At 29.5% G+C, this 12,302-nt stretch overlaps 1 pseudogene; it reads left to right on the top strand.

Moving 5' to 3' along the window:
- The first annotated feature begins 11,589 nt into the window (after positions 1-11,589).
- LOC141703768 (histone H3.3-like) lies at positions 11,590-12,302 on the top strand (annotated as a pseudogene).

Below are 12,302 nucleotides of genomic sequence, written 5' to 3'. Positions count from 1 at the left end.
TTTTTAGTATATTTTTTCAAATAACTTTACCCAAGAGAAACCTTATTTGAAGGGCTACAAATAAACAGAGTTATTATGAACAATACTGGAGATCGGCCCGTTTAAGTGAACTCAGTTCGTCTCGTCTCCTTAGTCAAACGATCTTAAACATGAAAATGAGTTCGGATGAGTAAAAGAGTGAAGCCGAGCTTTTTTCTTTTAAACTAGTACTCGGCTCGTTAAAATCAAAATTGCTTGAACTCAGTCCGATTTCGGTAATAATTTAGCTCGGAATCAGCTCGAACTCAGTTAAAATTCTGTTATAATAAATTATTTATAATTATATATATTACAAATGATAAATTATTACTAATCACTAATATATTTATAAATATATTTTTCTCGTCGTTTATTAATAATTTAATTATTATGGAAATGTCGTTCATATTTCGAAATTTAACGCTTAATTTTTTCATAAGAGAACTATCAAACATTGTAATCATGATTTATTTGTCTTCATTTTTTTCATAATTTCATGAACATCATTAAATAACCTGTAATTTAGATACACCCGATTTTAGTAAAATATTAGAACATAATAAAATTTTGACATCTATATTTTAAAAAGTAATGTACGATTTCTAAAATTAGCATTTTCTAAACAGTGTAAAATAAAATTGGACATATTCTTAAACCTCGACGTCAAAAATAAATATATATATATTTAAGAAACAGTGTAGATCGATAATGTTTATATCATTATAAGAAAAAGTTTATTAATCGATATTGAACATTACTATTATTTCGGTCGTTAAACTCTCATCAGCTCGTTTCATTTTTTAAAAATAATTAACCTCGACTCGGTTCAAAAAGAACTTGACTTGTTTGCAGCTCGATGAGTTTGAGTTGATTTGCAAATGTAACTACTAAGCTCCGTATCATATAGTAAGATTATAGTCTTTGTACCATATTAGAACTTTATTACATATGAATTTACACGTACTTTTTATGAATATTTAAAATTAATTGTCGTAAATATATGTAATTGTATTTTAATTTAAGTTATATATGTGTTAACCAAAGTTTTGTATGAGTTTTATTTATTTATTTATTTATTTGTAATTTTGTAGTTAAAGACAGTTTGCATGCACGTATACATATATATATCTATATATGAATATATAGGTTCAAGATCAAATACAAAATTCTTAAGTAAAAGATAATTTTTTTTTGATATAAAATCTATTCTAATTTTATGTTGAGTTCTTCAATATAAATTGGAATAATTTAATCCAATAAGGACAAACTGGGTATTTGTACAACATCTCGATAAGTCACTATCTAGTTCTCGATAAGAGTCAAGAAAGTGACATCTGTACTTGAGTTCTCTATAGGTCATGAGACTTCTCTATAAGCAAATATTAACAGTTCATTATTCACTTTTTGACAAGTCACATCTCTACCCTATAAATACCCAGACATCTCGACATAACCCCTCTTTACGCTTTTGAGATCTCAATTGACCTAGTTTCTGCAAAATTTCACCAATCTCTTTCGTTTCAAGTTTTTTCTTTCTCAAATCACTTACCCACTAAAACCCAAACTCTTTAATGGTTGCTAACAATATGAGAACTGTTATTCCCAAGGATGGAACCAATTATCTGGCTTTTGTGGATCCAACTCAAGAACCTGATAACTTTAAGTGCTTTGTCAAGTTCATTTCTGATTCCTATATTTCAGGAGGATTAACTGTAAACCCAGAGCTCTACCTGGATGTCTTGAACGATTTTTGGAGCACTGTAGTCATGAACACCATTGTTCATGAGAATCAAGTAGTTTCCATGATGGTTAACCGTACAATTAGGGGTATTTTTGCGGAGTTCAATGCCGAGGACATATCCTGACTGTCAAACAGATCCTGATTGGCTTAACATATCCTAATTCCTCTGTCAGATCTTGACGCCTTGATAAATCGATCCCTGACATTGATAATTATTAAAATTTCTCCGCCAATTTATGCTTTGCAGAATAAGCATAAATTCCAAAGTAATGTCTAGTGCCAAAAACCAAAGAGACAAATTGTAGAGTACAAAGCATACTGTATTTTAGACTTTAATTTTTATATTTATTGATAAACTCTACAGTATCTTTGAACAAAACTTTAAATCTATCATCAAACTTTTTAAACAATATCTCTTCTAATATGATATTCTAGTTTTTCCCATATCCAGATTAATTTGACAGTTGATAGATAGAAGCCCTTAAGTTTATGATTGGGAATTCTTTCAATCATTAACTCGTCCAGTGTCACATAACAAGCATTAGAACCATCAGGATTCATGGTTATGTGTCTGTGTAAGAATATTTTCAATAATAGCTCCTCCTTTCTTCATATTGACTTCTTGCCTTTTGAAATTTATGTATGTAGGAATATATGATCCAAATTAATATTGACCATCATCCAATATCTTTTTTCTGATATTGGCAAGAATCATGTTTGACCATAACCTTGAAGTTTCATCTTCAACTCTTAGCAAATAGTGAATGTATTTCAGTTCCTTTGTTGACATGATCATCAGTTCATCAAGTGAAAGAACTTGAATTTGATCATTTTGCAATAAGAGTAAGATCTTCGGTTCAGGTTCTGAACCATCATGTTTGTCAAGTATAATCTTCACAACTTCAAGTCTTTCCAGATGATCAACAATTACTTCCTGACCAGGACTATCAGCAAGAGTTTATATTGGTTCTTATTTTTGGAAATACTTGAGCTTTTCTTTCTGCTCTTTCATGTAACATCTTCTTATCTGTACTCCTCCATCTATTCATTTCAGGTCTTTTATGCATGTTCCTTGTATGCTTGATTTGCTTTGTCAACAGCAATTCTGATTTTTCCTTCCCGTGCTCTTTCTTCTCTGTCAAAAACCATTTCTTCTTCCTTGAAGTTTTCAGCATTAAAGGCTTCACAATAAGCAGAAAGAATCTGTAAATCCACTCGAAATAGAATTTCTTCTTCTTCAAATTTAACAGAATGAGGAGTTATTATCACTCTATCAGTATCAGGAAAAGAATCAGAACTTGTTTCTTTGTTGTCAGGAATTGAACTTGGAGTAACACGAGCAGTTTCTAAATTAGATCCATGTGATCTACCCTTAGAGACTTGAGTTGAGTGTGTAGTTTGATTTTGAATTCCAGTTCCAATTTGAACTATCACAACATCAGAGGACTTCTTTGCTTGCTTATCACCATCATTGGAATTGGTATTCTCCTCGAAACTGATTCAGGTTGACACTTTATCTTTGGTACTATCTCCCCCTTTTGGGCATCTAGACTTTGTAGAAGAGAGAGAATAACATCCAACTTAGAATTTGTTGTAGTCTGACTTGCTTCCAGAGCTGCGAGCTTCTCACAAATTTGATCCTGCTTAGCTTCCATGCAGAACATCCTCTTGATCAAGCCATTATGTTTGTTTATTCCTTTAATAATCACTGAAAAATCAACAATATTTTCTCTAAGATCAACATTATCTTTCTTGAGTGTAGAGATAGAAGAATGCAATCCTTTAACTAAAACTGTTGCGGCATTGATAGATGCTTTCATATCAGAATTAGAAACCAAATGAACAGAATGATCAACTAAAGTCTGAGCAGATTCCAGAGAGATCTTCTCACTTGGTAGTCCCAAGAGTGATTCCATTCATAAGCCCTATGAGTATTAAGAGTGGGAGCATGACCAGATGATGAACCAAAAATAGACAATTTAAACTCGAAATCGCTTGGACTTAGTCCGGTTTCGGTAATAATTTAGCTCGGAATCAGCTCGAACTAAGTTAAAATTCTGTTATAATAAATTATTTATAATGATATATATTACCATTGATAAATTATTACTAATCAATAATATATTTATAAATATATTTTTCTCGTCGTTTATTAATAATTTAATTATTATGGAAATGTCGTTCATATTTCAAAATTTAACGCTTAATTTTTTCATAAGAGAAGTATCAAACATTGTAATCATGATTTATTTGTCTCCAATTTTTTCATAATTTCATGAACATCATTAAATAACCTGTAATTTACATACACCCGATTTTAGTAAAATATTAGAACATAATAAAATTTTCACATCTATATTTTAAAAAGTAATGTACGATTTTTAAAATTAGCATTTTCTAAATAGTGTAAAATAAAATTGGACATATTCTTAAACCTCGACGTCAAAAATAAATATATATAAATTTAAGAAACAAGTGTAGATCGATAATGTTTATATCATTATAAGAAAAAGTTTATTAATCAATATTGAACATTACTATTCTTTCGGTCGTTAAACTCTGATGATCTCGTTTTATTTTTTTTAAAAATAATTAACCTCGGCTCGATTCATAAAGAAATTGACTTGTTTGCAGCTCGATGAGTTTGATTTGATTTGCAAATGTAACTACTAAGTTCCGTATCATATAGTAAGATTATAGTCTTTGTACCATATTAGAACTTTATTACATATGAATTTACACGTACTTTTTATGAATATTTAAAATTAATTGTCGTAAATTTATGTAATTGTATTTTAATTTAAGTTATATATGTGTTAACCAAAGTTTTATATGAGTTTTATTTATTTAGTTTTTTGTAATTTTGTAGTTAATGACAGTTTGCATGTACCTATATATATATATCTATATATGAATATGTAGGTTTTAGATCAAATACAAAATTCTTAAGTACAAGATTACAATTTTTTTGATTCCACTTATATAACTCGGGTTAACATCATTTATTCACTAATAACTTAAATTTTAATAAATAAATGTAATTTATTTCTTCGATATCATTCTCATTCGCCAATATTAAATTAGGGCACATAATATAATATTTTATTTTTCTTCAAAAAACCAAAAGTTTATTTCTTTAATATAGAAGTGTGCTTAGTCATTACTAAAATTTTGTTAAATTAATATTATATACTTTTCAATTTTCTTTATCAGTTCACCCAAAAAATATTGGGTACAAAAATTATAAAATATTGTTAATTTATTTTGATTTTATTAATAATACCAATTTAAAATTATATATGATATGAATTCAACCCATGCATAACTATTGTTTAACACACACCGAGTTTGAACTCTAGTTATGTATTTGTTGAGCACAGCTATAAGAAAATATGAGACTTTCGTAGAAATTTTTGCAACTTTTTCATAAATTATGAAATGTTATGAAAATGTTGAACGTATATAGTAAATGTTTTTAAAAATTTTACTCATTTATTGTTAAATGATGTTAAATTCAAGTGATATATGTAATAATCAAAATTTACTCACTTATTCTTAAATGATGTTAAATTCTAGTAATATATGTAATAACCAAAAAAGTTTGTACATAAAAAAGTTTGTACGGGATTTTATAATCAAAATTATTGGTCGAGCGTGATTACTCGGGTGAATTTAGTCTAGTTATTAGTAAGCCCATTTGTAAAAATCTGCTATTATTTTTAGAAATTAAAATATTCTTTTTAAATCTTTGCATATTTTGCACACAATCATCTAGATTTTTATTAATTTTAGAATTATTACCATTTTATCTATAAAAGATCCTCTATCCAAATATTTTTGAACACTCCAATAAGAACACGTTGAGTAGGATTTATGATCCGCACCTACCTTTAAGATTGATTATAGACCGTTAGATGGAGGGGCGGGGAACTCACAAAACTACACTTAAGAGCGGTCAATTTATGTAGAAACTATGAAGCACATCATTAGTAACTTGTAACTGTTAAATCAAAATATAATCCCCCTGCCCCATATATAAAAACAGTTTCTCCCTCCCCATTTGTTCTTCAAACTTTTATATACATCTTCACTACGAAGTGATAATGAGAAAATAAACCTCAAAATATTTGAAGAAGAATTATAGCTAGGTAATTTATTAAGTGACCATTTCTCTTTATTTTTTTCCTCTATATATATAAAGTACAGTTTAAAGTTCTTCCCATGAAATCTGATCTATCTAATTATATGTATATCATATAGTATTCATCAAAGGTATTGATTGAAAACCATTCTTATTTAAGTTTTAGATGGCTCGTACCAAGCAAACTGCTCGTAAATCTAGTGGAGGAAAGGTTCCTGGAAAGCAGCTCACACACAAGGTTACATCTTATTAAATGCCTATAATACAATACATTATGATCTATCTTCTCCTAACTTGATATATCTTCTCCTAACATTTCTGTGCTTTTTCTCTATCACAGGTTGCTCGTATGCGTGCTCCAACAACTGGTGCCTATAGGAAGCCACATAGATACCACCCTGGAACAGTTGCCCTTCGGTATATATTTATCAATTCATGTTATTATTGAAACATCAATTCCTGGTTGTTGCCCAAGGCTAATCATACAGTAATTTCTTGTAGTGAGATCCGTAAGTATCAGAAGACTACTGAGCTTTTGATATTAAAACTTCCATTCCAGAGGCTTGTACGTGAAATTGCTCAAGGAATTAAGGTTAATTAGTTTTTAGTATATTTTTTCAAATAACTTTACCCAAGAGAAACCTTATCTTTGTGTATCGCATGTGCCAAATTTATTTCTAATTTGCAATAGTGAATTTGTTGTAGTCTGACTTGCTTCCAGAGCTGCGAGCTTCTCAGAAATTTGATCCTGCTTAGCTTCCATGCTGAACATCCTCTTGATCAAGCCATTACGTTTGTTTGTTCCTTTAATAATCACCGAAGAATGCAATCCTTTAACTAAAACTGTTGTGGCATTGATAGATGCTCTCATATCAGAATTAGAAACCAAATGAACAGAATGATCAACTAAAGTCTGAGCAGATTCCAGAGAGATCTTCTCACTTGGTAGTCCCAAGAGTGATTCCATTCATAAGCCCTATGAGTATTAAGAGTGGGAGCATGAACAGATGATGAACCAAAAATAGACAATTTAGATACTTTTATTCCAGCTTTCAGAGCAGCATCATCAGGATTATCATCATCATCATCAGAATCATCAGACTCAGCATCATCACCAGAATATTTCTCAGGAACATCAAAATTAGTGTGAGGAACTATGCCTTTGAGCTTTAAATCAGGATTTGACTTAGAAGGCTTAGTTGCCTGTGATGATCCTTAAATACTACTAGAAAAAAGATCAATATACACCAGTTCTGAACTGATGTCTATTTCCTTCAAAACCAATGTCTACACGGGTGTAGAGAAAAGTATTTTTTTTCACATCAGTCCAAAACTGATATGAAATGTCATCTCAGATATCAGTTCCTTTAATTTCACATCGGTCCGAATCGTTGTTAAAAATCACCCCAGGCATCAGCTCCTTGCAAATATTGATGTCAAATATGTACATAAACATCGGTTTTAGGCGATGTCTGGTTAATATACATCAGCTATAAACTAATGTCTGGTTATTTAAAAACTGATGTTTTCGTAGCTGTAGAGAATGGGCTTTTTATATCAATTTTTTAAAAACATTTATTATGTAGATAAACATTTTATACATAATTTATAGTTATATAAACTGATGTTAAATATTTGACTGATTAAATTATATACATACAAAAAAATAGATAAAATCAAAAACCAACCAATAGTATTGCATTTGATTAACCAATACATAATTTTCATTACCAAACCAATCCAAAGGATTTCAGTAAACAATAGGAAAATCAAAAACATTAGTAATCAAAGCCTAATTTTCTTAAGAATAATGTCAGAAGCATGCGTTAATAGCATCGGCCATGCCAATTTCGATGTTTGTCTTCTTCAAAGCTTGGGGCATCATTGTCACCATATCCAGTCAAACCACAAGTATGCTTCATCTCCTACAACTTCTTGAAGAATTCGCGTCTTACTTGGCATGTGGGTCCTCGACATGTGGCTGTCCAAATCAACATGTGGGACCATGTTCACTGTGATCATACTCATTTCTCACCGATGTTATTTCCCACCTAGGAATTTCGTCATTTCGTATCGATTTTGGGGCATTTCCTACCAATTCCTCGGTAGGAAATACCCGTTTTTCTTGTATTGTAATATGATATTTTATTTTTCTTAAAAATATCATTTCTTTAATATAGATGTGTGCTTAGCCGTTACTAATTTATTTTAATTAATGTTATATACTTCTCAATTTTCTTTATCTATCACCCATTGGGTACAAGATTATGAAATATTGTTAATTTATTATCATTTTCATAATAATACAAATCTAAAATTATATATATTATATGAATTGAATACATGTATAACTATTCTTTAATACACACAAATGTGAACTCTAATTATGTATTTTTTGAGCACTAGCTATAAGAAAATATCATAATTTCGTACAAAGTTTTGGAATTATTAATAAATTATGAAATATTCTAAAAATGTTGTATGAATAAAATAAATATTTTTAAAAATTTTACTCATTTATTATTAAATGATGTTAAACTCAGGTGATATATGTAATAACCAACAAAATTTGTACCATGTATAAATCTTAGTATGTTTTGCACAGAATCATCTATATTTTCTTTAATTTTTTCCTCTATATGAAGTACAGTTTAAAGTTCTTCCTAGGCATTTTGATCTATCTAATTATTTGTATGCCATTTAGTATTCATAAGAGGTATTGATTGAAAACCATTCTTATTTTAGCAAACCCCTAGTAAATCTAGTGGATGAAAGGTTAAGAGAAAACAACTGGCACACAAGGTTACATATCTTATTAAATGCCTATAATAGAATTAGTATGATCTCTCTTCTCCTAACTTTTCTATAATTGTAAGTTTGAGGATTGATGATTTATGTGGGAGTTATGAAGAAAAATATATATGTTGAGTTAATCTTCAATGAGGACATGCTTTTTCCTTTTGGTATTCAATAATATTAGGAAACAAGATATATTATCACAATGAGGAAATCTGAAATTGTTAAAATGTATTATGAAATTAAAAATAGTATATTTACCTTAAATAAGTTTGTTTGATAAGAGACACATGAAAAATGAGAATCCAAACTAATAATTTTTTTTAAAACAAATCACTTTATTCACATCTAATCATTATATTTGTCCCACCTATTCCTCCATTTTTATTCCTTATTGTAAGCTTATTCTAGCTCCTCTTCTCCTACACCCATGAGATTACCATTCATTTACTCCTCCTTTCTTTGGTCTGCCACTACATATTTCTTATTTTCCCATTTGCCCCTCTCCTACACCAGCATCTCTAATAGAAGCATGATTCAAATCCGAAAATATAGGATGCCGATCTTGAAAACATATGTTGTCTTTAGAATTTGGACATGAACTAAAATATTTTGTGACATTTTTTTCAAATTATTATTCCTTCAGATTTTATTTGGTGAAATATTGGGTTTTTGACCGAGTCTACTACTACTAGTCTTTTATAAATATAAAAATACAATAATTTTTAGAGAAGAAATAAAGTAAAAATATTTTGGATCGTGAGTCTTAGTTAGTAAACTTAAATAGTTTAATTTTGAATTTAGCACAATATTGATGATGCAATCAAATGTCAATTTGTAAAGATTTGCTCACACATACTAACCACGTCAACAAAAGAAAAACTTGATACCAGAGTTATTCATGAGTAGGGCTACAAATAAACAGAGTTATTATGAACAATACTGGAGATCGGCTCGTTTAAGTGAACTCAGTTCGTCTCGTCTCCTTAGTCAAAACGATCTTAAACATGAAAATGAGTTCGGATGAGTAAAAGAGCCGAGCTTTTTTCTTTTAAACTAGTACTCGGCTCGTTAAACTCGAAATCGCTTGGACTCACTCCGGTTTCGGTAATAATTTAGCTCGGAATCAGCTCGAACTCAGTTAAAATTCTGTTATAATAAATTAGTTATAATGATATATATTACAAATGATAAATTATTACTAATCACTAATATATTTATAAATATATTTTTCTCGTCATTTATTAATAATTTAATTATTATGGAAATGTCGTTCATACTTCAAAATTTAACGCTTAATTTTTTCATAAGAGAACTATCAAACATCGTAATCATGATTTATTTGTCTCCAATTTTTTTATAATTTCACGAACATCATTAAATAACCTGTAATTTACATATACCCGATTTTAGTAAAATATTAGAACATAATAAAATTTTGACGTCTATATTTTAAAAAGTAATTTACGATTTCTAAAATTAGCATTTTCTAAATAGTGTAAAATAAGATTGGACATAATATTAAACCTCGACGTCAAAAATAAATATATATAGATTTAAGTTTATTAATCAATATTGAACATTACTATTCTTTCGGTCGTTAAATTCTGATCATCTCGTTTCATTTTTTTAAAAATAATTAACCTCAACTCTGTTCAGAAAGAACTTGACTTGTTTATGAGTTTGATTTGATTTGCAAATGTAACTACTAAACTCTGTATCATATAGTAAGATTATAGTCTTTGTACCATATTAGAACTTTATTACATATGAATTTACACGTACTTTTTATGAATATTTAAAATTAATTGTCGTAAAATATATGTAATTGTATTTTAATTTAAGTTATATATGTGTTAACCAAAGTTTTATATGAGTTTTTTTTTAATTTTGTAGTTAAAGACAGTTTGCATGCACCTATATATATATATCTATATATGAATATATAGGTTTAAGATCAAATACAAAATTCTTAAGTACAAGATTACAATTTTTTTGATTCTACTTATATAACACGGGTTAAACATCATTTATTCACTAATAACTTAAATTATAATAAATAAATGTAATTTATTTCTTCGATATACTTCTCATTCGCCAATATTAAATTAGTTCACCCAAAAAATATTGGGTACAGAAATTATAAAATATTGTTAAATGATGTTAAATTCGAGTGATATTTGTAATAACCAAAAAAGTTTGTACATAATTTGTATCGGATTTTATAATCAAAATTTATTGGTCGAGTGTGATTAGTCGGGTGAATTTAGTCTAGTTATTAGTAAGCCCATTTGTAAAAATCTACTCTTATTTTTAGAAATTAAAATATTCTTTTTAAATTTTTGCATAATTTGCAAACAATCATCTAGATTTTTATTAATTTTGGAATTATTACCATTTTATCTATAAAAGATCCTCGATCCAAATATTTTTGAACACTCCAATAAGAACATGTTGAGTAGGATTTATGATCCGCACCTACCTTTAAGATTGATTATAGACCGTCAGATGGAGGGTGGGGAACTCACAAAACTACACTTAAGAGCCTCAATTCATGTAGAAACTACTAAGCACATCATTAGCAACTTGTAACTGTTAAATCAAAACATAATCCCCCTGCCCCATATATAAAAACAGTTTCCCCCTCCCCATTTGTTCTTCAAACTTTTATATACATCCACTAGGAAGTGATAAAGAGAAAATAAACCTCAAAATATTTGAAGAAGAATTATAGCTAGGTAATTTATTAAGTGACCATTTCTGTTTATTTTTTTCCTCTATATGAATTACAATTTAAAGTTCTTCCCAGGAATTCTAATCTATCTAATTATATGTATGTCATATAGTATTCATCAAAGGTATTGATTCAAAGCCATTCTTATTTTATTTTTAGATGGCTCGTACCAAGCAAACTGCTCGTAAATCTATTGGAGGAAAGGTTCCTGGAAAGCAGCTCACACACAAGGTTACATCTTATTAAATGCCTATAATAGAATACATTATGATCTATCTTCTCCTAACTTGATATATCTTCTCCTAACATTTCTGTGTTTTGTTCTCCATCACAGGTTGCTCGTATGCGTGCTCCAACAACTGGTGCCTATAGGAAGCCACATAGATACCGCCCTGGAACAGTTGCCCTTCGGTATATATTTATCAATTCATGTTATTTATTGAAACATCATTTCCTGGTTGTTGCCCAAGGCTAATCATACTGTAATTTCTTGTAGGGAGATCCGTAAGTATCAGAAGACTACTGAGCTTTTGATATTAAACTTCCATTCCAGAGGCTTGTACGTGAAATTGCTCAAGGATTAAGGTTAATTAGTTTTTAGTATATTTTTTCAAATAACTTTACCCAAGAGAAACCTTATCTTTGTGTATGGTATGTGCCAAATTTATTTCTAATTTGCAATAGTGAATTTGTTGTTACAGAGTGATTTGCGTTTCCAGAGCCATGCATTCCTGGCTCTACAGGAGGCATCGGAGGACTACCTGGTAGGCCTATTCCATGATGCCAACTTGTGTTCAATTCATGCTAAGCGGGTGACAATAATGCCAAAGGACATTCAGCTGGCAAGGAGGATCCGCGGAGAGTGTGCTTAA

The sequence above is a fragment of the Apium graveolens genome, unplaced genomic scaffold, assembly GCF_009905375.1.
Source record: "Apium graveolens cultivar Ventura unplaced genomic scaffold, ASM990537v1 ctg7096, whole genome shotgun sequence".
NCBI lineage: Eukaryota > Viridiplantae > Streptophyta > Magnoliopsida > Apiales > Apiaceae > Apium > Apium graveolens.
This window is presented reverse-complemented; position numbering and strand designations above follow the sequence as displayed.